The sequence below is a fragment of the Pseudophryne corroboree genome, chromosome 9 (genome assembly GCF_028390025.1).
Source record: "Pseudophryne corroboree isolate aPseCor3 chromosome 9, aPseCor3.hap2, whole genome shotgun sequence".
NCBI classification, from domain to species: Eukaryota; Metazoa; Chordata; class Amphibia; order Anura; family Myobatrachidae; genus Pseudophryne; species Pseudophryne corroboree.
The window spans coordinates 19,450,393-19,475,546 of record NC_086452.1 but is presented as its reverse complement, the minus strand read 5'-3'; positions in this window follow the sequence as shown (position 1 = coordinate 19,475,546).

Here is a 25,154-nt window from a genome sequence, read left to right as displayed (position 1 = left end):
CTACTACCAGTTTTTTATATAGCGCACACATATTCCGCAGCGCTTTACAGAGAGTATTTTGGCCATTCACATCAGTCCCTGCCCCAGTGGAGCTTACAATCTATATTCCCTATCACATGCACACACAGACACATTCACGCTAGGGTTAATTTGGTTTGGAACCAATTAACCTACAAGTATATTTTTGGATTGTGGGAGGAAACCGGAGTACCCGGAGGAAACCCATGCAAGTACGGGGAGAATATACAAACTCCACACAGTTAGGGCCATGGTGGGAATAGAACCCATGACCTCAGTGCTGTGAGGCAGTAATGCTAACCATTACACCATCCATAGTGGAGTTCACTAGGAACTCCACTATGAAATTGAACCAATTGATGTCATTTATACGGTAAGTAGTCAGATGTTTTATTAAAGTTGTTAACTCTTAGTCGTTAGTTCTTTGTACTGTATAGTATATCATATAGGGAATATTATTTTATTAACGCCCCATATGCAATCTGTAAAATATACACACTCTAATAAACCTATACAAGTTTCAATGCATGCATTACAAAAATTACCACAATGTCCAGAAAAATAGAATTACTAGGTTATAAATACCCGGGTATTTTTATGTGTGCAAGCAGCTGCGATACCTTACTGTCGTTGGGGCCCTGTTAGTTGATTAACTGGGAGGGGAACATTCTGCATACTGGAGTATTGCCTACCGGCGTGAACAGTAGATACACCCTTAGCCCCTTGGGAGTCGCTAACCCGGGGGTGGATGTTTACTCAGAGTGGAGCAATTGTAATCCCTTGGGGGTTGTCGGTTCACACCCCCTGCACCATTCATGTATTCGCTACCTGTCAACTCCTCAGGGTAGCAATATGCTCTCCGATCCCCTGTTCATTTCAGTTCCAGTGGAACTACATACATGGATGGCATCCAACGTCACTCTTATATAAATATACCAGGCTTTATTACATGGAATTCGCCATCAGCACGCAATTCCACCTTCACTAACTGCATGTGTCACGGATAGTTGCTACGTATAAGGCTAACGTGCAGCTGGATATATGCGCTACCAATCCTTGGCGCTCCCCCCAGCTCCCTGGGTCTGTGGCTGACAGGATTTCCAGTTGGTGGGCTGGATTATCAATGGTTCTAGAAATGATGTGTGGAAGGGGTCTGCGTAGCAGCAGGTTAATATATTAGTCTCTGGAGGCGACTTGCACGATATCCGGACTCCAGGTCGACAACAAAAAGGTCGACACACCTTAGGTAGATGCCAATTGGTCGACACACCTTAGGTCGACATGGACAAAAGGTCGATAGGAACAAGGTCGACATGGAAAAAGGTCGACATGAGGTTTTTCACAATTTTTTTCTTTTTTGGAACCTTTTCATACTTAACGGTCCACGTGGACTACGATTGGAACGGTAATCTGTGCCGAGCGAAGCGGAGCGGAGGCACCATGCCCGAAGCATGGCGAGTAAAGCGAGCCATGCTAGGGGACGCGGTGCACTAATTGGGGTTCCCGGTCACTCTACGAAGAAAACGACACCAAAAAAACATAAAAAACTCATGTCGACCTTTTTCTATGTCGACCTTGTTCCTGTTGACCTTTTGTCCATGTCGACCTAAGGTGTGTCGACCTTTTTGTTGTCGACCTGGAGTCCCAGACCCGACTTGCACTCAGTCTCTTCCTAATGTTAAATGGCCAACAGTCAGAATGCTACATGGGTTGGCTCTAACAGGCAAGGGCGGTTAGTACATTCCTCAGCGACACCCCCAGCCTGGCCCAGCAGCCGGGACACACCTCCTCCCACTGGCCCACTCCTACCGCCACCTCACCGCCTCCATCAGGACCTGGTAGCCACGCTGCTCACAGCCAAAGTTCCGCTGTCTCCTAGGGTAAGCGTTGCCGAATCAGCCCCTCACAGTAAAGCCGCCTGGTCTCCTGCGATGCGTGCCCTGCACACCGGCTCCCCTCTCCACTATCTGCGTCACACAACCCTCTCTAGACTCCCTCTCACGCTCCCAACTGCTCACGTTCTCGGTGTCCCGCGTGGGGTACCTGGAAGCTTCTCTGATGCTCCCTGATACCCCATACACCCAGAGCCATAATCTACTAGCTCAGGCACATGTATACTATTGGGATATCCAACCTACATATACCATACATGGTTTAATATGAATACAAGTATACATCCATTACAGCAACCCTTTAAACATGAACATTCTTAACAATTATACACTTAGAGGGCTACAACAGCATGATGCTGCCACCACCATGCTTCACCGTAAGGATGGTATTGGCCTGGTGATGAGCGGTGCCTGGTTTCCTCCAAACATGACGCCTGGCATTCACGCCAAAGAGTTCAATCTTTGTCTCATCAGACCAGAGAATTTTGTTTCTCATAGTCTGACAGTCCTTCAGGTGCATTTTGGCAAACCCCAGGCGGGCTGCCATGTGCTTTTTACTAAGAAGTCGCTTCCGTCTGGCCACTCTACCATACAGGCCTGATTGGTGGATTGCTGCAGAGATAGTTGTCCTTCTGGAAGGTTCTCCTCTCTCCACAGAGGAATGCTGTGGCTCTGACAGAGTGACCATCGGGTTCTTGGTCACCTCCCTGACTAGGGCCCTTCTCCCTCGATCGCTCAGTTTAGACGGCCGGCCAGCTCTAGGAAGAGTCCTGGTGGTTCTGAACTTCTTCCATTTACAGATGATGGAGGCCACTGTGCTCATTGGGACCTTCAAAGCAGCAGATATTTTTCTGTACCCTGACCCACATTTGTGCCTCGAGACAATCCTGTCTCGGAGGTCTACAGACAATTCCTTTGACTTCATGCTTGACTTCATGCTTGGTTTGTGCTCAGACATGCACTGTCAAGTGTGGGACCTTATATAGACAGGTGTGTGCCTTTCCAAATCATGTCCAATCAACTAAATTTACCACAGGTGGACTCCAATTAAGCTGTAGGAACATCTCAAGGATGATCAGTGGAAACAGGCTACACCTGAGCTCATTTTTGAGCTTTGTGGCAAAGGCTGTGAATACTTATGTACATGTGATTTCTTAGTTTTTTTATTTTTAATAAATTTGCAAAAATCTCAAAAAAACTTTTTTCACGTTGTCATTATGGGGTATTGTGTGTACAATTTTCAAGGAAAAAATGAATTTATTCCATTTTGGAATAAGGCTGCAACATAACAAAATATGGAAAAAGTGAAACGCTGTGAATATTTTCCGGATGCACTGTAAGTATATATTTGGGTCATTTTATGGGAAAAGTGGAAACATACTGATTACTCCCACCTGTAAGTCTAAAAATACTTGTCCCACTCATAGTGCACCCCAATATACCTGGCCCATACCCTGTACCCCAGTTTCCATCATTTTGCACTTTTTATTGGGATGCCGCGTTCAGTATTCTGACCGCCTGCATCCCCGAATGCCGGCAATTAAGCCTGAACCCCAATCACTGCAGATGGCATATAGCCTTCATGACAGTTTTACTTAATTGCACCACTTTTTTTTTAAATGCAGCAAATTGCTTTAACACAAACTACTGTATTTTAATTTCCCGGTAACGACCTCTCGTAGATCTCCAAAGTCCCAGAACTCAGGATTTTTGTGACCCACATCTGCACAAGCCATCAAAAGCCTAGAAGTCAGATATAAACTGTGCGACAGAAACCCACAATACGATGTATTATCCTTCAGGTGCAATTACAGATGAACAAAATGTACAGAATTATTCTGCAGAATGCTCCCCTCATTCCATATTTGGCTGTGGAATTTGCACTTAGGTGTTCCCTGTGGAATTCCCCAGATTATTTTTCTTGCTCACAGGATTCAGTCTCCACCGCAGTAAATTTACTGACGTTTTCTCAGCTCTACTTATAGACCGTAAATTTTGCAAAATGTGGATTTACAAACACATCTCTGCAGCTTGGCTCATCTCTGGGTCTGACAGGCGGTGCAAATAGTTCTGTTCTGAGGTGTAACAAGTAATGGGTCATTTATGAAGGGCAAAGCAAGACGCTGAAAAGGATTTGAAGCCTGCGGGCAATTCAGATCTGACCGTAGATGTGCTAAATTTAGCACATCTACGATCATTTACTCTGACATGCGGGGGGACGCCCAGCACAGGGCTAGTCCGCCCCGCATGTCTGGCTCTGACCTCCGCCCCCCCGCAGAGGTACAAAAGCATCGTATGGCGGCGATGCTTTTGCGCCTGGTTAGTATCTCCCTGCCAGCGCAGCTCCTGCGCGCTGGCAGACCGCTACCCGCCGCATCCCGGGTCGCAGCGGCTGCGTCACATCACCCCCCCCCAACGGTCTGGACACGCCTGCGTTGTCCGGATCGTGCCCCACCAACAACGTTCTAACGCCATTGGCACGCCGCCTCCCACCCCGCGACCGCCTCTGCCTGACAATCACATAGCTATTCAGACTGCGAGCGCTGCCGCTGCAGCCGGTCTGGATTATTCCTCCTACTGAGGTTGGATTGCAGATTCTGCAAAAAAAGCAGACCCTGCAATCCTTTCTATTGCACGCTTCTTCTGCATCCCCAATTTAATTGCGGTCACAGCAACTGTGGACAAACATATGCCGCAGGTGCACCGGCGTCATATTTTCCTTTAGAGCAGCTGCGTGTACCATCACATCACTGGTTTCCCCCGAAAATGGCGTTGACCCACCCCTGTTTGTATTGCCCCGCCCCTGGAGCTCTGTATCACCACACCACAAATACCTCTGCCTGTCCGATCTAATCACATTGGCCAGGCGCGTGAGCGCAGGAAGCAGTGGCGGAACTAGTAAGCGGTGGGCCCAGGTGCGACAAAATGCTTTGCCCCCCCCCCCATGTCCACCCCCTCACCCCTTGAGAGGATCTGGTGAGGGGGACCTGCTCAGGGCCAGAGAAATGGATACCTAGCAAGAGTGCCGTAACTAGACATTTTAGCACTGTGTGCAAGAAACAGCATCGGAGCCCCACCTCTGCACGCAAAACAGGGGCAGTGCGCGCCGTAGGAGCGCGCAAAAATACATAGTGGCGTGGCTTCGCGGGGAAGGGGTGTGGCCACAAAATAATACCAATTCCTAAAACGGTGCACAGTAGTCTCCATTCTTCAAATTACGCCGCACAGTAGCACCACTACACCAGGTAGAGACCCTTTTACACCTTACAGCGGACAGATTCCTCTTTTTACACATTACGGCAGACAGCGTGCCCTTGTTACACATAGCGGCAGACAGCGTCCCCTTTTTACACATAACGGCAGACAGCGTACACTTTTTACACATAACGGCAGACAGCGTGCCCTTGTTAAACATAGCGGCAGACAGCGTACACTTTTTACACATAACGGCAGACAGCGTCCCCCTTTTTACACATTACGGCAGACAGCGTCCCCTTTTTACACATTACGGCAGACAGCGTACACTTTTTACACATAACGGCAGACAACGTACACTTTTTACACATAGCGGTAGACAGCGTGCCCTTGTTACACATTACGGCAGACAGCGTGCCCTTGTTACACATTACGGCAGGCAGATTCCCCCTTTTTACACGTTGCGGCAGGCAGTCCCCCGTTTTTACACATTGCGGCAGGCAGATTCCCCATTTTTACACATTACGGCAGGCAGATTCTCCCTTTTTACACATAGCGGCAGGCAGATTCCCCATTTTTACACATTGCGGCAGGCAGATTCCCCATTTTTACACATTGCGGCAGGCAGTCCCCCCTTTTTACACATAGCGGCAGGCAGTCCACCCTTTTTACATATTGCGGTAGGCAGTCCCCCATTTTTACACATAGCGGCAGGCAGTCCCAACAAATAAAGAGACATAAAGAAATAAAGAAAGAAAGAGACAGAAAGAAAGAAAGAAAGAAAGAAAGAAAGAAAGAAAGAAAGAAAGAAAGAAAGAGAAAGAAAGAAAGTAGAATCATACTTACCCTCTCCGCTGGCTCAGGCTCCTCGTGCAGCTTGACGATTCCCGGGCAGTAGACGAGGTGGAGGAGGGAGCCGCAGCAGCGCTGTGTTATTGGTGGAGGCGCTGCTGCTGCTGCCCCCCTGCTTCACTATAGGCTGTTCTCGGAAGACAGCCTATAGTGAAGCAGAGGGGCAGCAGCAGCAGCGCCTCCACCAGTAACAAAGCGCTGCTGCGGCTCCCTCCTTCACCTCCGTCCTCCTCCTTCCCCCGTCCGTGCCTCTGCTCTTCTCCTCTGTGGGCGGCTGTGCGCTGTGGGCAGCGGTTGCCCGCAGCGCACAGCGGCATGTAATGAGTCAGTTTGACTCATTACATGCTTGGGCCCCTGGACAGAGGCGGGCCCCAGTGCAACGCACTGCTTGCACTGCCGGTAGTTCCGCCTCTGGCAGGAAGGGACCTGCGCGTGTGCACTGGCGCCTACTCGGGCAAATTGTGGTCGCGATGCGACCTGATTAAGGCCCTATGTTAACAGAGAGGGTGCAGTTGGTTTTGTAGTGAGTTTTCCCCCTTTCCAACAATGTATTATTCCAGGAGGATACTCAATACTATAGATTACCTTCACAAGAAAAGACCCAATTACCATGACAGTGGGAAGTGGTTAATATGCCGGCAGTTTGGGATGCCGGCCGCCGAAATCCCGACACCCGTCAGGATGCCGACGACAGTGGGCCTAATTCAGAGTTGAACGCAGCAGCAAATCTGTTAGCAGTTGGGCAAAACCATGTGCACTGCAGGTGGGGCAGATATAACATGTACAGAGAGAGTTAGATTTGGGTGTGGTGTGTTCAATCTGCAATCTAAATTGCAGTGTAAAAATAAAGCAGCCAGTATTTACCCTGCACAGAAACAATATAACCCACCCAAATCTAACTCTCTCTGCACATGTTACATCTGCCTCACCTGAGGTGCACATGGTTTTGCCCAACTGCTAACAAATTTGCTGCTGCGATCAGGTCTGAATTACCCCCTATATCCCAAAAAGGTCAGGCTACCAGAGTCGGAATTTAGACAGCCGGCATTCCGACCGTAGTAAGTACAGCGTTGGTTAGGTCTAGGGCCGTGAGGGTTTAGGCTGGAAGGAGGGGGGGGGGGGGTTACTTTAAATGCCACCCAGGAGGGTTAGGTCTAGGTTGCACCCTGGGTGATGTTAGGATTAGGCTGCGGGGAGAGGGGGGGGGGGGGGGGGGTTAGGGTTAGGCACCCCAGGGGAGGGTTAGGTTTAGGCTGCTGGGGGGGGGGGGGGGGGGGAGGGGGGTTAGGTTTAGGCACCTCGAGAGAGAGGTTAGGGTTAGGCACGAAGGGGGTAAGGTTAGGGTTAGGCTGCGGTACAGGTGGGTTAGAATTTGGGGGTTGGGGAGAGGGGAGAATAGCCAAAAATCACCCCTGTCGGTATTTCATTGATCGGCATCCCGGCATCGGTATTCTAACCGCCGGGACCCCAAGTGCTGGCAAATCATACTCAACCCCGTACAGTAGGTGTGCCCCTTGAAATGTGTCTGCAATATATATAGATGCATTTGTGCAGATGAGATAATGAAGGGTCTATGTACTAAGCCTTGGAGATAAAGTGGATGGAGATAAAGTACCAGCCAATCAGCTCCTACCTGTCAGGTTACAGGCTGGGTTTGAAATATTATTGTAATGAAAGATATATATCGACCTTCCCGAATCTTTGAATGAATTGTGTTCATCCCACATTGTTTAATAAACCGTGTTTGAAGGCAGAGGGCAGACGGTCTGGTCAATAGTTATTAAGTAGGACAAAAATACTTTCTGGCTGTAAATGCCGCAGGATTTATTAATCTAACTAATGAGAAAATCCTTTGATACCCGGAGTAAGCAGACGGGAACAAGACACTCATATTAAAATCCTTAATTAAGACAATACATCATTAGACAAAGAGAAGCGTTTTCTGCAGGAAGTTGTAAATGTCTGAGAACAACCAAGTAGAGAAAATGCAAATTGCAAAATGCATCATAAAACTCCTCTTTAGCTGGACGGTCACACGTGTATACTGGAACCCCTTTATAAATGAAATAAAAATGGCATTTCTGCTACATAAAACAGCGTCCACAAGGACATTCACCACGCTGCATCTGTGCCCACCATGGACATATATTTTATTTTCTGCCATAGGAATATTTATTAATGGAAGTAAATCTAAGTTATTAGCTTGCAGAATGATTACATATAATATGTAAATATCGGTTTATATAGCCCTACTAGTACTTACAGACAAGCTAATGTATCCAATTCACAAAGCACAGCTGTTCTATGTTGTATCCAATGTCAACAAAAGCTATCCACTTTGCCTGGATGATATAATGACGTCTCTGAAAAGCAGAAGGAGCCGGTAGAGAGAGCTATGTATTCAATAAAAGCTGCGTGTAGACATGTATAGTACCAGCACATCAATCACTAACAGTCATCTGATCGTATGGTGTGTGGTATGATATGCTGATAGTTATAATGTCGGCATTGACCGTGTAGACCAGGCATTCCCAACTGCGGTCCTCAAGGCACACTAACAGTGCAGGTTTTAGTGATATCCAGGCTTCAGCACAGGTGACTTAATTAGCAGCTCAGTTATTTTGATTTAATCATCTGTGCTGCAGCCTGGATATCACTAAAACCTGCACTGTTGGTGTGCCTTGAGGACCGTGGTTGGGAATGCCTGGTGTAGACACTGATCAGATATCAACATGTTAGAATGTCAATGCTGATTGGTTGCCATGGGCAACTTCTCCACTGGCTCACTTCTCCACTTTTATTACTGCTTTGTACATCTCTGCCTAACTCTCTTCTAGTGCCTAACCAAAACCTCCATCGTAGTGCCTAACTCTCTTCTAGTGCCAAACCATAACCTCCATCCTAGTGCCTAACCTTACTCCTAGTCCCTAACCATAACCTCCATCCTAGTGCCTAAGTCTCTTCTAGTGCCTAACCATAACCTCCATCCTAGTGCCTAACTCTCTTCTAGTGCCTAACCATAACCTCCATCCTAGTGCCTAACCCTCCTTCAAGTGCCTAACCATAACCTCCATCCTAGTGCCTAACTCTCTTCTAGTGCCTAACCATAACCTCCATCCTAGTGCCTAACCCTCCTTCAAGTGCCTAACCATAACCTCCATCCTAGTGCCTAACTCTCTTCTACTGCCTAACCATAACCTCCATCCTAGTGCCTAACTCTCTTCTAGTGCCTAACCATAACCTCCATCCTAGTGCCTAACTATCTTCTAGTGCCTAAACATAACCTCCATCCTAGTGCCTAACTCTCTTCTAGGGCCTAACCATAACCTCCATCATAGTGCCTAACCCTCCTCCTAGTGCCTAACCATAACCTCCATCCTAGTGCCTAATTCTTTTCTAGTGCCTAACCATAACCTCCATCCTAGTGCCTAACTCTCTTCTAGTGCCTAACCATAACCTCCATCCTAGTGCCTAACTCTCTTCTAGGGCCTAACCATAACCTCCATCCTTGTGCCTAAACCTCCTCCTAGTGCCTAACCATAACCTCCAACGTACTGCCTAACTCTCTGCCTAGTGCCTAATCTTAGCCTCCATCCTAGTGCCTAACTCTCTTCCTAGTGCCTAACCATAACCTCCATCCTAATGCCTAATTCTCTTCTAGTGCTTAACCATAACCTCCATCCTAGTGCCTAACCCTCCTCCTAGTGCCTAACCATAACCTCCATCGTAGTGTCTAACTCTCTTCTAGTGCCTAAACATGACCTCCATCCTAGTGCCTAACTCTCTTCTAGTGCCTGACCATAACCTCCATTGTGGTGCCTAACTCTCTTCTAGGGCCTAACCATAACCTCCATCCTAGTGCCTAACCCTCCTCCTAATGGCTAACCACAACCTCCATCCTAGTGCATAATGCTCATCCTAGTGCCTAACCATAACCTCCATCCTAGTGCCTAACTCTCTTCTAGTGCCTAACCATAACCTCCATCCTAGTGCCTAACTCTCTTCTAGTGCTTAACCATAACCTCCATCCTAGTGCCTAACTCTCTTCTAGTGCCTAACCATAACCTCCATCCTAGTGCCTAACCCTCCTCCTAGTGCCTAACTAAAACCTCCATCCTAGTGCCTAACTCTCTTCTAGTGCCTAACCAAAACCTCCATACTAGTGCCTAACCATAACCTCCAACGTAGTGCCTAACTCTCTTATAATGCCTAACCATAACCTCCATCCTAGTGCCTATCTCTCTTCAAGTGCTTAACCATAACCTCCATCCTAGTGCCTAACCATAACCTCCATCCTAGTGCCTAATCATAACCTCCATCCTAGTGCCTAACTCTCTCCTAGTGCCTAACCATAACCTCCATCCTAGTGCCTAACTCTCTTCTAGTGCCTAACCATAACCTCCATCCTAGTGCCTAACTCTCTTCTAGTCCCTAACCATAACCTCCATCCTAGTGCCTAACTCTCTTCTAGTCCCTAAACATAACCTCCATCCTAGTGCATAACTATCTTCTACTGCCTAACCATAACCTCCATCCTAGTGCCTAACTATCGTCTAGTGCCTAACTGTAACCTCCATCCTAGTGCCTAACTCTCTTCTAGGGCCTAACCATAACCTCCATCCTAGTGCCTAACCCTCCTCCTACTGCATAACCATAACCTCCATCCTAGTGCCTAATTCTTTTCTAGTGCCTAACCATAACCTCCATCCTAGTGCCTAAGTCTCTTCTAGTGCCTAACCATAACCTCCATCCTAGTGCCTAACTCTCTTCTAGGGCCTAACCATAACCTCCATTCTTGTGCCTAAACCTCCTCCTAGTGCCTAACCATAACCTTCAACGTACTGCCTAACTCTCTGCCTAGTGCCTAACCATAGCCTCCATCCTAGTGCCTAACTCTCTTCCTAGTGCCTAACCATAACCTCCATCCTAATGCCTAATTCTCTTCTAGTGCTTAACCATAACCTCCATCCTAGTGCCTAATTCTCTTCTAGTGCTTAACCATAACCTCCATCCTAGTGCCTAACTCTCTTCAAGTGCCTGACCATAACCTCCATTGTGGTGCCTAACTCTCTTCTAGGGCCTAACCATAACCTCCATCCTAGTGCCTATCCCTCCTCCTAATGCCTAACCATAACCTCCATCCTAGTGCATAATGCTCATCCTAGTGCCTAACCATAACCTCCATCCTAGTGCCTAACTCTCTTCTAGTGCTTAACCATAACCTCCATCCTAGTGCCTAACTCTCTTCTAGTGCTTAACCATAACCTCCTTACTAGTGCCTAACCCTCCTACTAGTGCCTAACTATAACCTCCAACGTAGTGCCTAACTCTCTTCTAGTGCTTAACCATAACCTCCATCCTAGTGCCTAACTCTCTTCTAGTGCTTAACCATAACCTCCATCCTCGTGCCTAACCATAACCTCCATCCTAGTGCCTAACCATAACCTCCATCCTAGTGCCTAATCATAACCTCCATCCTAGTGCCTAACTCTCTTCCTAGTGCCTAACCATAACCTCCATCCTAATGCCTAATTCTCTTCTAGTGCCGAACCATAAACTCCATCCTAGTGCCTAACTCTCTTCTAGTGCCTAAGCATGACCTCCATCCTAGTGCCTAACCCTCCTCCTAGTGCCTAACCATGACCTCCATCCTAGTGCTTAACTCTCATCTAGTGCCTAACCATAACCTCCATTGTGGCGCCTAAGTCTCTTCTAGGGCCTAACCATAACCTCCATCCTAGTGCCTAACCCTCCTCCTAATGCCTAACCATAACCTCCATCCTAGTGCATAATGCTCATCCTAGTGCCTAACCATAACCTCCATCCTAGTACCTAACTATAACCTCCATCCTAGTGCCTAACTCTCTTCTAGGGCCTAACCATAACCTCCATCCTAGTGCCTAACTCTCTTCTAGTGCCTAACCATGACCTCTATCCTCGTGCCAAACCCTCCTCCTAGTGCCGAACCATAACCTCCAACGTAGTGCCTAACTCTCTTCTAGTGACTAATCATAACCTTCATCCTTTTGCCTAACCCTTCTCCTAGTGCCGAACCATAACCTCCATCCTAGTGCCTAACCCTCCTCCTAGTGCCTACGCATAACCTCCATCCTAGTGCCTAGCTCTCTTCTAGTGCCTAACCATAACCTCCATTGTGGTGCCTAACTCTCTTCCTAGTGCCTAACCATGACCTCCATCCTAGTGGCTAACTCTCTTCCTAGTGCCTAACCATAACCTCCCTCCTAGTGCCTAACCATAACACCCATCCTAGTGCCTAACTCTCTTCTAGGGCCTAACCATAACCTCCATCCTAGTGCCTAATCCTCCTCCTAATGCCTAACCATAACCTCCATACTCGTGCATAATGCTCCTCCTAGTGCCTAACCATTGTTAGGGGCGGCGGCTCGCGCTAGCGCCCGGCCGTTGCTAAGCAACGGTCCCGGCGCTTCACGTCCGCCGCGCCTTCTCCTACTCCCCGCTCGGCGGACCGCGTTCCCCGTTGCCATATAACTAATTGCACCTGTCAGTTTGGAGTCGTGCAGCAGGTCAGCTGCACGACATAATTAATTAGGGTCTCTGTTGTGATTGGAGGAATTCCTTGTTATATTCTCCCTCACTACCTGACACAGACGCCGGTGATAGCTTCTGTGTGGCTTTGCCTGTTCCTGATCCAGTATCCTGTTTCTTGGTGTCCACTGGTTTGTCGTCGGAATTCTGCCTATCCTCCGGCCCTGAGAAGCTGTGTCTGCTACTTTGGGGGTTCCTGTCCTTTTGCCAGTATTCGTACCGGTTTCGTGAGTAGCGGCTTTGCTGTGTCCCTCGGCCTAGGCTGTATCTACTAGTTGTATTTACTTTAGATTTTCTGCAGAGGGTTCTGCGTATGCTGTCCTCGCCGGGACACAACGGTGTTGTGTCGGCGTGTGAACAGCACTGCCTTTGTTGTAGTTTTTGTCTTGGCGGCTGCTCCGCACATACTTTATTTAAGTTCTGTAGCACCCCTAACTAGGTACTTCCTTCTTTAGTTAGTGGTTCCCCTTGTCATCGCCCCGTCTCTGTCTACGCCTTGTCTCCAACTAAGACTGGGGGGCATCGGAGTTAGGCAGACATAATCCGCCCTTCAAACGCGGCTGCCGTGGGCCCAAGAAACCATAGTCACGCAGACGTAGGCTGACAACGAGGGTGAGACAACGGAGTTATGGCTCCTTGGGGGTGCTGTCGAGCTCAGTTTATACTGCAGCTTGCGTTCCAGTGCTTGTGGCTTGTTCACCCTGAGTTCCGAGTACTGCAAACGTAACATTATCACCGGCCCAAAAAAAATAAAACAAAAATCTAAATCTGATATTTTAACCAGGGTGGCCTTGAAATTCTGTCCTCATGAATCCAGCAGTATTAGGACAGAACCCCAGCCATCTTTTGGCCAATCAGATTCAGGAACTCACTCAGATGGTGCAGGATCTTACCCTTCGGGTAAGGTCGCAGGAAGATCTTTTGCGAGCCTCCCCAGGTATGATTCCTGAACCAAAAATGCACCTTCCTGACCGCTTTTCGGGTAACCGAAAAGATTTATTTAATTTTAAGGAAGCCTGTAAACTTTACTTTCGTTTAAGGCCCCGGTTTTCAGGTACAGAGTCTCAGCGGGTGGGCATTGTGATGTCTTTGCTCCAAGGCGGTCCACAAACCTGGGCTTTTGGGTTAAAATCCGATGATGCAGCCTTGCTAACAGTGGATGCCTTCTTTAAGTCATTAGGCCTTTTGTATGATGACCCAGATAGGGAAGCGTCGGCTGAGAGCCACCTACGTGCACTTAAACAGGGGAAAAATCCCACAGAGGTATATTGTACAGAATTTCGCCGTTGGTCGAACGACTGTGGCTGGAATGATCCTGCCCTGCGCAGTCAGTTTCACCTCAGTCTGTCTGAAGTAATCAAGGATAGTCTCCTTCAGTATCCAGCTCCGGAGACTTTAGATAAGCTCATGGAGCTCGCTATTAAGATAGGCCGCCGTCTCTGAGAGCGGAGGGCTGAAAGAGGGGTTAGTTTCAGGGCTGGTCCATGTGTGTATGCTCTCCCTGAGGACGTTGAGGAGCCTATGCAAGTGGGTCTTTCTCGATTATCTCCAGAAGAGAGAGCCCGAAGGCTAAACTTTGGACTCTGTTTATATTGTAGTGGCAAGGGACATGTTGCACGCATTTGCCCAAATAAACAGGGAAACGCTCTGACCAAGTGAATTGTGAGGGGGTTCACTTGGGTCTGCAGTTAGTCTCCTCACATGATTCTTTGCTAGTACCTGTTGAAATTTCTTTGGGGAGCCTTAGTTCTTTTGTGTCAGTCTTCATTGATAGTGGAGCTGCTGGGAATTTTATGGATCTAGCTTGGGCTCAGGCTCCGGGAGTTCCGCAGCTTCAACTTGATAGACCAATTACTATGCACAGGTTAGATGGCGGTCCACTCTCTAACGGGGTAATTACTCATCGGACCCCACCAGTACAATTAACAGTGGGAGTGTTGCACTCTGAAAAAATTGAGTTTCTTCTCACTCGTTGTCCGGCCGTGCCTGTGGTATTAGGTCACCCCTAACTCGTCCTCCATAATCCAACCATTGATTGGCAGTCTGGGGAGATTTCTCGGTGGAGTTCTTTTTGTACCAAGGGATGTATGTCTCATCCGGTCCGGGTCGCTGTCGCCACTCCGGAACTCTTACCTTTGGTATATCAGGATGTTTCTGATGTTTTCTCTAAAGGTTATGCTGACATCTTGCCACCCCATCGGTCTTATGACTGCTCTATTGATCTCGTTCCCGGTGCCACTCTGCCTAAAGGGAGACTTTATGCTTTATCCGGTCCCGAGACAAAGGCGATGGATGATTATGTGCAGGAAAGCCTGAAAAAAGGTTTTATTAGGCCCTCGAAGTCTCCATTAAGTGCTGGGTTTTTCTTTGTTGAGAAGGAAGATGGCTCTCTACGGCCGTGCATAGATTACCGGGCCTTGAATAAAATATCCATTAAGAACACCTACCCCTTACCTTTAATTTCGGTATTGTTTGACCAGCTCCGCACCGCGGTTATTTTCTCTAAAATCGACCTCAGAGGAGCATATAATCTCATCCGAATAAGATCTGGGGATGAGTGGAAGACAGCCTTTAGTACTCAGTCCGGACATTATGAATATCTTGTAATGCCGTTCGGTCTGTCCAACGCTCCTGAAGTGTTCCAGGATCCAATTAACGATGTCCTCCGTGACCTTCTAGGAAACTTCGTGGTCGTTTATTTGGATGATATTTTAATTTACTCAGAGTCTCCGGAACAGCATGTTGTCCATGTGCGGCAAGTGCTTCAAAGGTTATGGGAGAACCATTTGTACGCTAAATTGGAGAAGTGTGATTTTCACGTCACAGAGGTGTCCTTTTTAGGATATATTATCTCTCCAAAGGGGTTTTTCATGGAACCAAAGAAACTCCAGGCTGTCTTAAATTGGGCACAACCCACCAATTTAAAGGCTATCCAAAGATTTTTGGGGTTCGCAAATCATTATAGATGTTTTATTCATGCCTTCTCTAACTTGGTCGCTCCTATTGTAGCATTAACAAAAAAAGGAGCTGATCCTTCTAATTGGTCGCCTCAAGCCGAATCTGCCTTCCGGGCTCTGAAACAAGCCTTTGCTTTGGCTCCGGTCCTCAGACACCCCAACCCAGACCTTCCTTTTATCGTCGAGGTGGACGCCTCAGAGGTTGGTGTGGGAGCCATCCTGTCTCAAGAGGACCCCGAGTCTCGGGAGTTACACCCTTGTGCCTTCATGTCCAGGAAATTCTCATCTGCTGAATCCAACTATGATGTTGGTAACCGGGAATTGCTGGCAGTCAAATGGGCCTTTGAGGAATGGAGACACTGGCTTGAAGGAGCAATACATACCATTACGGTGTTTACTGATCACAAGAATTTACAGTACATAGAATCTGCAAGGTGGCTTAATTCCCGACAGGAGCGTTGGGCACTGTTCTTTACCCGTTTCAAGTTCATCATCACCTATAGGCCCGGTTCTAAAAACACTAAAGCCGACGCCCTGTCACGCTGTTTTCTTCCGGCTCACCAGAACCATTCTTATGCAACTCCCATTGTTCCAACATCTGTCATCCAGGCTGGCCTCACACAGGATTTATTCACACAGCTTGCCCAGGTTCAGCAGCAGGATCCCAGTAATACGCCTGTGGGTCGTCTCTTTGTTCCCGAGTTCTTGAGAAGCAGTGTCCATGCAGAGTTTCATGATAATAAGGTTGCTGGCCATCCTGGTGTCAGTAAAACCTTGGAATTGATCTCTCGCTCTGTGTGGTGGCCTAATCTTTCTAAGGATCTTAAGGAATTTGTTCTTTCTGGTCAAGATTGTGCTAAGCACAAAGTGTCCTCATCTTTGCCTGTCGGGCAGCTCATGCCTCTTGCAATTCCACTTAGGCCATGGTCACACATTTCTATGGATTTTGTGGTAGATCTTCCTCTTTCTTCTGTGTTTCAGGTCATTTGGGTGGTTGTGGACCGTTTTAGCAAGATGGCTCACTTCATTGCCTTACCCCGGTTACCGTCCGCTCAAGTTTTGGCAGTTCTGTTTCTCCGTCATGTTTTTAGGCTTCATGGATTACCCGTGGATATTGTCTCTGACCGAGGACCGCAGTTTATTGCCCGTTTTTGGAAACATTTTTGTGCTTCATTAAACATGAAACTCTCTGTCACACGCCATAGGCGGCGTTCACCGCGCTTACCCCTGCGTGCCTGCTGGTCTGTGTTGTGGCCTCCGCCTTCGGTGGTCCACGGGCTCCGGCGTCTGGCTGGCGCGGCTCCCGGCGGTTCCCCGGGGCAGGGGCGCCGCCATGACACCCGGCATCACGTGGGCGGGGAGCAGGTGACGTCATCAGACTGTTCCGCCAATCCAGCGGAGGCGGGAGATTCAAAGGCAGACGCCGGGCAGAGCCTCGGCGCCTGAGTATCGTCTTTTCCCCAGAAGTGGATGCCAGTGCTCTTGTTCCCGGCGAATCTCTCTGCAGTCGTACCCCAGTGTCTCCGGCACTTCCAGGTGCCAGTTGCTGCACAGTTCCAGCGTATACAGCGGCTGGTGTGTTCCTCTGCAATCCAGTCACCAGTGCTTCTTGGAGTCAGCGTGGGCTGCGGGCTAAACGCCGCTCTCAAGTTCTACAAGTCATCAGTGTCTTTAAACACCGCTCTCAAGTTCTACAAGTCATCAGTGTCTTTAAACACAGCTCACAAGTTCTACAACTCATCAGTGTCTTTAAACACCGTTCTCAAATTCTACAAGTCATCAGTGTCTTTAACCACCGCTCCCAAGTTTTGCAAGTTACCAGTGTCTTTAACCACCGCTCCCAAGTTTTGCAAGTTACCAGTGTCTTTAACCACCGCTCTCAAGTCATACAAATCATCAGTGTCTTCGACCACAGTTCTCAAGTTCTACAGTTCTTTAATCACCGCTCTCAAGTCATACAAATCATCAGTGTCTTTAACCACCGCTCAAAAGTGTTTCAAATCATCAGAGTCTTTAACCACCGTTCACCAGTTCTTCAAATCATCAGTATTTTTAAAAAACATCACTCACAAGTTCTTCAGTCACTATTATCTTGTACCAACACTCACAAGTACTTCTTTTCCTGGAATCTTTAACATTGCTTACAAGTTCTCCTATAGGCCTGGACATTCCCCCCATACGTTCCTTCTCTGCTATGTGACATTGTGTTGCTCCCTTCCTGCAATAAAGTTCTTTAATATTTTCACCAAGCTTTACTGTCAGAGTCCTGTATGAGGAAGACCTATATCAAGCCATCCCTGTTCCGACCCAACTGTGGTTGCTCTCCCCTACCATCGGGAGAACCCCCGAGTTCACAACACCCCCAACCTAGGTCAGTGACAGTATACTCAGGCCTCATGGACCCGGGGGATCGGAGCCCAGAGGCAAGTCCCATCCAGGACTTGATTTCTCGAGTACAAAGTCAGGTAGCAGCACAGGGCCAGGTGATGCATTATCTCCAGGAATTATCTGGCCGGCTGGATCAAATTCAGACTTCTCTGGCTTCAGTAGTACCGGCCCCAGCTCCAATACCCACTCCAGTGGTTGTCTCTATTAATGTTCCATCCTCCTCTGGAACCAGGTCACGCCTTCAGCTCCCTACTCCTTCTCGCTATAATGGGAATCCAAAGAATTGCCGTGGTTTTCTCAATCAGTGCGAGGTACATTTTGTACTTCTTTCACATAACTTCCCTACTGATCGGTCCAAGGTGGCATACATTATTTCTTTGCTCGAGGGTTCAGCGTTGGATTGGGTGTCTCCGTTAGGGGAGCGATCTGATCCATTGGTTTCAAGTTACACCAATTTCATTACGTCATTCCGGAGGATCTTTGATGAGCCCGGCAGGATGACCGCTGCCTCTGCAGACTTGCTTCGTGTCCGACAAGGCTCTCGTTCAGTGGGACAGTATGTGATTAATTTTCAGACCATAGCCTCAGAACTGCGCTGGAATGATGATGCCCTTCGGGCTGCCTTTTGGAACGGGCTCTCCGATCGTCTAAAGGATGAGTTGGTTACTAGAGATTTGCCGGATTCTTTAGAACAGTTGATATCGCTCTGTGTAAAGGTGGATCTTCGCATGCAGGAACGAGGTGACGAACGTAGTCGGTCAGATCGATCAAGGGTCCGATCTCTTCCGTCTAAGCAAACGGTTATTCCAAGTCCTGATGAACCCATGCAGATTAATCGATCTCGGCTGTCCCCAAAAGAACGTCAGCGTCGTCGTGAGGGTAGACTCTGCCTCTACTGTGGAGCCGCGGATCACTTTCTCAAGTTTTGCAAGTCTCGCCCGGGAAACGGGCAGTACTTGTTCCGGAGGAGTCGAGCTAGGGGTTTCTTCTAAACCTTCTCCGCCAGTGGACTGTTTATGTTTACTCTCCGTGTCTCTGTTCTCCGAGTCAATAGCCAAACCCGTTAAGGCTCTGCTGGACTCAGGGGCTGCAGGGAATTTTATTTCCCTTTCCTATGCCCAGGATCTGGGTTTTCAGCTACGGTAGGTCGAACGACCTATTACGTTGACTGCTATCAATGGTACCCAAATTTCTAACGGTCTGATTTCAAGTTGTACAGTACCAATCAAACTGCAAGTGGGAGCTCTGCATCAAGAACACCTGGAGTTCCTAGTGATTCGGGAGATGCCCCACGATCTGATTCTTGGCCTTCCTTGGCTTAAACTTCACAACCCTCACGTCGACTGGAGTTTGACACAAATAACATCTTGGAGTTCTTTTTGTCATTCAAATTGTCTCACCCCTGTCTATCCGCTCCGTGTATCTTCCAAGTCAGATGAAGGGCTCATTCCAGAGGCCTATCGGGCGTTTTCTGACGTGTTCTCGGAGCAAGCGGCCGATCAGCTACCACCGCATAGACCCTGGGACTGCCCCATTGAGCTCATTCCGGGGAAAATGCCACCTCGGGGTCGCACTTATCCCTTATCATTGCCCGAGACCCAAGCTATGTCAGACTATATCAAGTCTAATCTGCAGAAAGGATTCATCCGCCCCTCTACCCAGGGCCGGCTCCAGGCCTACTAGCACCCTGAGCGAGAAAATGTAAAAGTGCCCCCCCCCCCCATGCGCGCGCCGAAGGCGCGCGCGCTCCTGGAAAAGTGGGCGTGGCCTCTTGAAAAGTGGGCGTGGTCTCGTCCCCCAGCAGTGCCAGCTACACATGACATGCCCTCCAGCAGTGCCAGCTACACGTGCTAGTGTTCACTTTTTAGGGCAGGTTGCTGATCACAGGGAGGGCACATTTTTAAGTTAGGTGGGCAAAATGATGTACATACTGTAATGCTTGTTGTTCCCATTTCCACACGCTAAAGTATGGACAGTGCGCGCCGAAGGCGCGCAGCAAAAATTTAGGGGAGTTACTTCGTGGGGAAGGTGCGTAGCCACATTATAGTGGCAATTCACATTACACCACACAGTAGTGCAGCTAATACACATTGCACCAGGTAGAACCTCCTATAAGAGCACGTTAGACACATTGCGCCAGGTAGAGCACTGAGACACACTGCCCAGCCACAGACGCCTAGCGGGAACACTACATGATATGCCCCCCAGCAGTGCCAGCTACACATGACATGCCCCCCAGCAGTGCCAGCTACACGTGACATGCCCCCCAGCAGTGCCAGCTACATAAATGGCCACACAGTTCCAGATGGATAAATGCCCCCACAGCGCAGATATGCCCCCACAGTGCCACATACATTAATGCCCTCACAGTGCAAGATATGCCCCCACAGTGCAAGAAATGTCCCCACAGTGCAAGAAATGCCCCCACAGTGCAAGAAATGCCCCCACGGTGCCAGATACATAAATGCCCCCACGGTGCCAGATACATAAATGCCCCCACGGTGCCAGATACATAAATGCCCCCACGGTGCCTGATACATAAATGCCCCCACGGTGCCTGATACATAAATGCCCCCACGGTGCCAGATACATAAATGCCCCCACGGTGCCAGATACATAAATGTCCCCACGGTGCCTGATACATAAATGCCCCCACGGTGCCTGATACATAAATGCCCCCACGGTGCTAGATACATAAATGCCCCCACGGTGCCAGATACATAAATGTCCCCACGGTGCCTGATACATAAATGCCCCCACGGTGCATGATACATAAATGCCCCCACGGTGCATGATACATAAATGCCCCCACGGTGCCTGATACATAAATGCCCCCACGGTGCCTGATACATAAATGCCCCCACGGTGCCTGATACATAAATGCCCCCACAGAGCCAGATAAATGCCCCCACAGTGCCAGATATGCCCCCACAGTGCCAGATATGCCCCCACAGTGCCAGAAATGCCCCCACAGTGCTGCCCCCACAGAGCCAGATAAATGCCCCCACAGAGCCAGATAAATGTCCCCACAGTGCCAGATATGCCCCCACAGTGCCAGATAAATGCCCCCACAGTGCCAGATAAATGCCCCCACAGTGCCAGATATGCCCCCACAGTGCCAGATATGCCCCCACAGTGCCAGATATGCCCCCACGGTGCCAGAAATGCCCCCACAGTGCCAGATAAATGCCCCCACAGTGCCAGATAAATGCCCCCACAGAGCCAGATAAATGCCCCCACAGAGCCAGATATGCCCCCACAGTGCCAGATATGCCCCCACAGTGCCAGATATGCCCCCACAGTGCCAGATATGCCCCCAGTGCCAGATATGCCCCCACAGTGCCTGATATGTCCCCACAGTGCCTGATATGCCCCCACAGTGCCAGAAATGCCCCCACAGTGCCAGAAATGCCCCCACAGTGCCAGATAAATGCCCCCACAGAGCCAGATAAATGCCCCCACAGAGCCAGATAAATGCCCCTACAGTGCCAGAAATGCCCCCACAGTGCCAGAAATGCCCCCACAGTGCCAGAAATGCCCCCACAGTGCCAGATAAATGCCCCCACAGAGCCAGATAAATGCCCCCACAGAGCCAGATAAATGCCCCCACAGTGCCAGAAATGCCCCCACAGTGCCAGAAATGCCCCCACAGTGCCAGATATGTCCCCACAGTGCCTGATATGCCCCCACAGGGCCAGATATGTCCCCACAGTGCCTGATATGCCCCCACAGTGCCAAATATGCCCCCACAGAGCCAGATATGCAATGCCCCCACAGTGCCAGAAATGCCCCCACAGTGCCAGAAATGCCCCCCACAGAGCCAGAAATGCCCCTACAGTGCCAGAAATGCCCCCACATAACCAAAAATGCCCCGTGTGCCAGAAATGCCCCCACAGTGCGGATCTCCCCCCCCAAAAAAAAATACCTGCGGCGCTGGGGAGGAGTACTGCTGTCCGCCTGTGTGGGAGCGCTGGCGGGCGGGCGGGAGGCCGGGCGAGTGAGCCTGAGCCTGAGCCTGGGTCCGGGCTGGCGGGCGGCCACTTGTGCAGGCGGGCTATGCGCGGCGCCGGCGTCTGACGTTAGATACCGGCGCCGCGCAGCGCGCATACACAGCGCGACCGCCAAATGCTGCAGCAGCACACACACAGGGCCGGCTCCAGCATCGAATATGGCGGCGCCAGCGCGTGGCGCCCATTAAGGGTGGCGCCCTGCGCGGCCGCTCTATTCGAACATGCCTAGAGCCGGCCCTGCCTCTACCTCCCCGGCGGAGGCGGGTTTCTTTTTTGTGAAGAAGAAGGACGGAGGGCTGAGACCATGTATTGACTATCGTGGTCTAAATGATGTCACCATTAAGAATAAGTATCCTTTGCCGCTCATTACGGAGCTTTTTGATAGAGTTCGCGGAGCCCGAGTTTTCACCAAGCTTGATTTAAGGGGAGCTTATAATTTGATACGTATCCGACAAGGGGACGAATGGAAGATGGCCTTCAATACCAGGGACGGGCATTACGAGTATCTGGTAATGCCGTTTGGCCTCAGCAACGCCCCTGCCATCTTCCAGGGATTCATTAACGAAGTCTTTCGGGATATGCTATACCTAAGTGTAGTGGTATATTTGGATGACATTCTGATATTTTCTAAAAATCTCACAGAGCACAGAATACAGGTCAAAGAGGTACTTCTTCGATTGCAAGAGAATCATCTTTATGGCAAGATTTCCAAATGTACTTTTGAGGATCCTTCTATTCCATTTCTTGGTTACATCATTTCGGGCACGGAGCTTCGTATGGATCCAGAGAAACTCACTGCCATCCGGGACTGGACTCTGCCTCTTTCCTTGAAAGCGGTACAACGATTTCTGGGTTTTGCAAATTACTACCTGAAATTCATGAAGGGATTCTCTACCATCGTGGCACCTATTACTGCCCTAACCAAGAAGGGTTCTGACCCAAGTCATTGGTCATCCGAAGCTGTAGCAGCGTTCGCTCAGTTAAAGGCAGCCTTTATGTCCGCTCCAGTACTTCAACAACCAAATTTTTCAAAACCATTCTTTTTGGAGGTTGATGCTTCCACGGTAGGCATAGGTGCCGTGCTTTCGCAGTACGCTCCAGATGGGAAGTTAGATCCATGTGGTTTCCATTCTCGCAAATTCTCTCCTGCGGAACAGAATTACACCATTGGAGACAAAGAGCTTTTGGCAATAAAATCTGCCTTGGAGGAATGGAGATATCTTTTGGAAGGTGCCAAACACCTAATTACAATTTTCACTGATCATAAGAATTTGCTGTACCTCAAGACGGCCCAGTGCTTGAATCCCCGTAAAGCTCTTCTTTACTCAGTTTTCGTTTATTATTAAGTACCGGGCTGGGACTTTTAACACCAAGGCTGATGCTTTATCCCGTTCCTTAACAGCTTCGGATGAGGAAAATTCCGTTGAGAAGGCTTTAATTCTCAGTCCAGTTTCTATGTCAGCGGCTCCCACCGCTCTGGGTCCTCCTCCTGGGAGAATGTCTGTGCCAGCTAAATTTCGACCAAGGTTGTTACAGTGGGCTCATATTTCCAAGTTTTCCGGTCATCCTGGAGTTCAAAAGATGAGGGAGTTTCTACGAAGGTCTTACTGGTGGGACACTATGAAGAAGGATATTCAAGATTATGTCAACTCATGTCCTCAGTGTGCTCAGCACAAAATTCTTCGTTTGCCTCCCGCGGGGTTGTTGCATCCACTGTCCATTCCTCAGAGGCCTTGGACCCATATCTCTATGGACTTTGTCACCGAATTGCCCCTCTCCAAGGGTCACAATACTGTCTGGGTAATTATCGACCGTTTCTCTAAGATGGCACATTTTGTACCTTTGACCGGGTTACCATCAGCTCCCAAGTTGGCTTTGTTATTTATCCGAGAACATTTCCGCCTGCACGGCTTACCTCAGGAAATCGTCTCTGACCGGGGGGTACAATTCACTGCAAGATTCTGGAGAGCTCTCTGTACGGCCTTACAAATAAAACTCAAGTTTTCATCCGCTTACCATCCACAAACCAATGGGCAAACTGAACGCGTCAATCAAGATTTAGAGACTTTTCTCTGTGTTTATCTTTCTCCCTCGCAAGATGATTGTTGCCATGGGCCGAGTTTGCCCATAATCATCTGTACCACTTTTCGACTGGTGAGTCCCCATTTTTCATTAATTATGGGTTCCATCCTCAAGTTCCTGAATTACCCATTTGTCCTCCGGAGGATGTTCCTGCTGCAGCCTCTACTCTTCGGCACTTCAGCCAAATTTGGAGTCGAGTTCATGCTAATCTCAAGAGAGTCTCCGGCCGCTATAAGTTCTTTGTGGATAGGAAGCGACGAGCAGCTCCCCAATACAAGGTTGGTGACAGGGTATGGCTTTCCACCCGCAACCTCCGGTTAAGGGTGCCCACTATGAAGTTCGACCCAAAGTTTATTGGTCCTTACCCCGTGTTACAAGTCCTGAACCCGGTTGTCTGCAAATTGGGATTGCCTTCCCACCTCCGGATACCAAACTCCTTTCATGTCTCTCTCCTTCGTCCCCTTATTTTAAACCGGTTCCATTTAAAGTCCCCGAGGCCAACCTCTGCAGAGTCTGAAGCTGGAACGGACTTTGAAATCAAAGCTATTCTTGACTCTCGTTATCTTCACAAGAATCTACAGTATTTGGTGGAGTGGAAAGGTTTTGGCCCCGAGGAGAGGAGCTGGGTCAAGGCTACTGAAGTTATGGCTCCCCGACTGGTGCGGATTTTCCATTCCAGACATCCAACAAAACCTGGAAAGTGTCCGGGGGCCACTCCTGGAGGAGGGGGTACTGTCACACGCCATAGGCGGCGTTCACCGCGCTTACCCCTGCGTGCCTGCTGGTCTGTGTTGCAGCCTCCGCCTTCGGTGGTCCACGGGCTCCGGCGTCTGGCTGGCGCGGCTCCTGGCTGTTCCCCGGGGCAGGGGCACCGCCATGACACCCGGCATCACGTGGGCGGGGAGCAGGTGACGTCATCAGACTGTTCCGCCAATCCAGCGGAGGCGGGAGATTCAAAGGCAGACGCCGGGCAGAGCCTCGGCGCCTTAGTATCGTCTTTTCCCTGAAGTGGATGCCAGTGCTCTTGTTCCCGGCGAATCTCTCTGCAGTCGTACCCCAGTGTCTCCGGCACTTCCAGGTGCCAGTTGCTGCACAGTTCCAGCGTATACAGCGGCTGGTGTGTTCCTCTGCAATCCAGTCACCAGTGCTTCTTGGAGTCAGCGTGGGCTGCGGGCTAAACGCCGCTCTCAAGT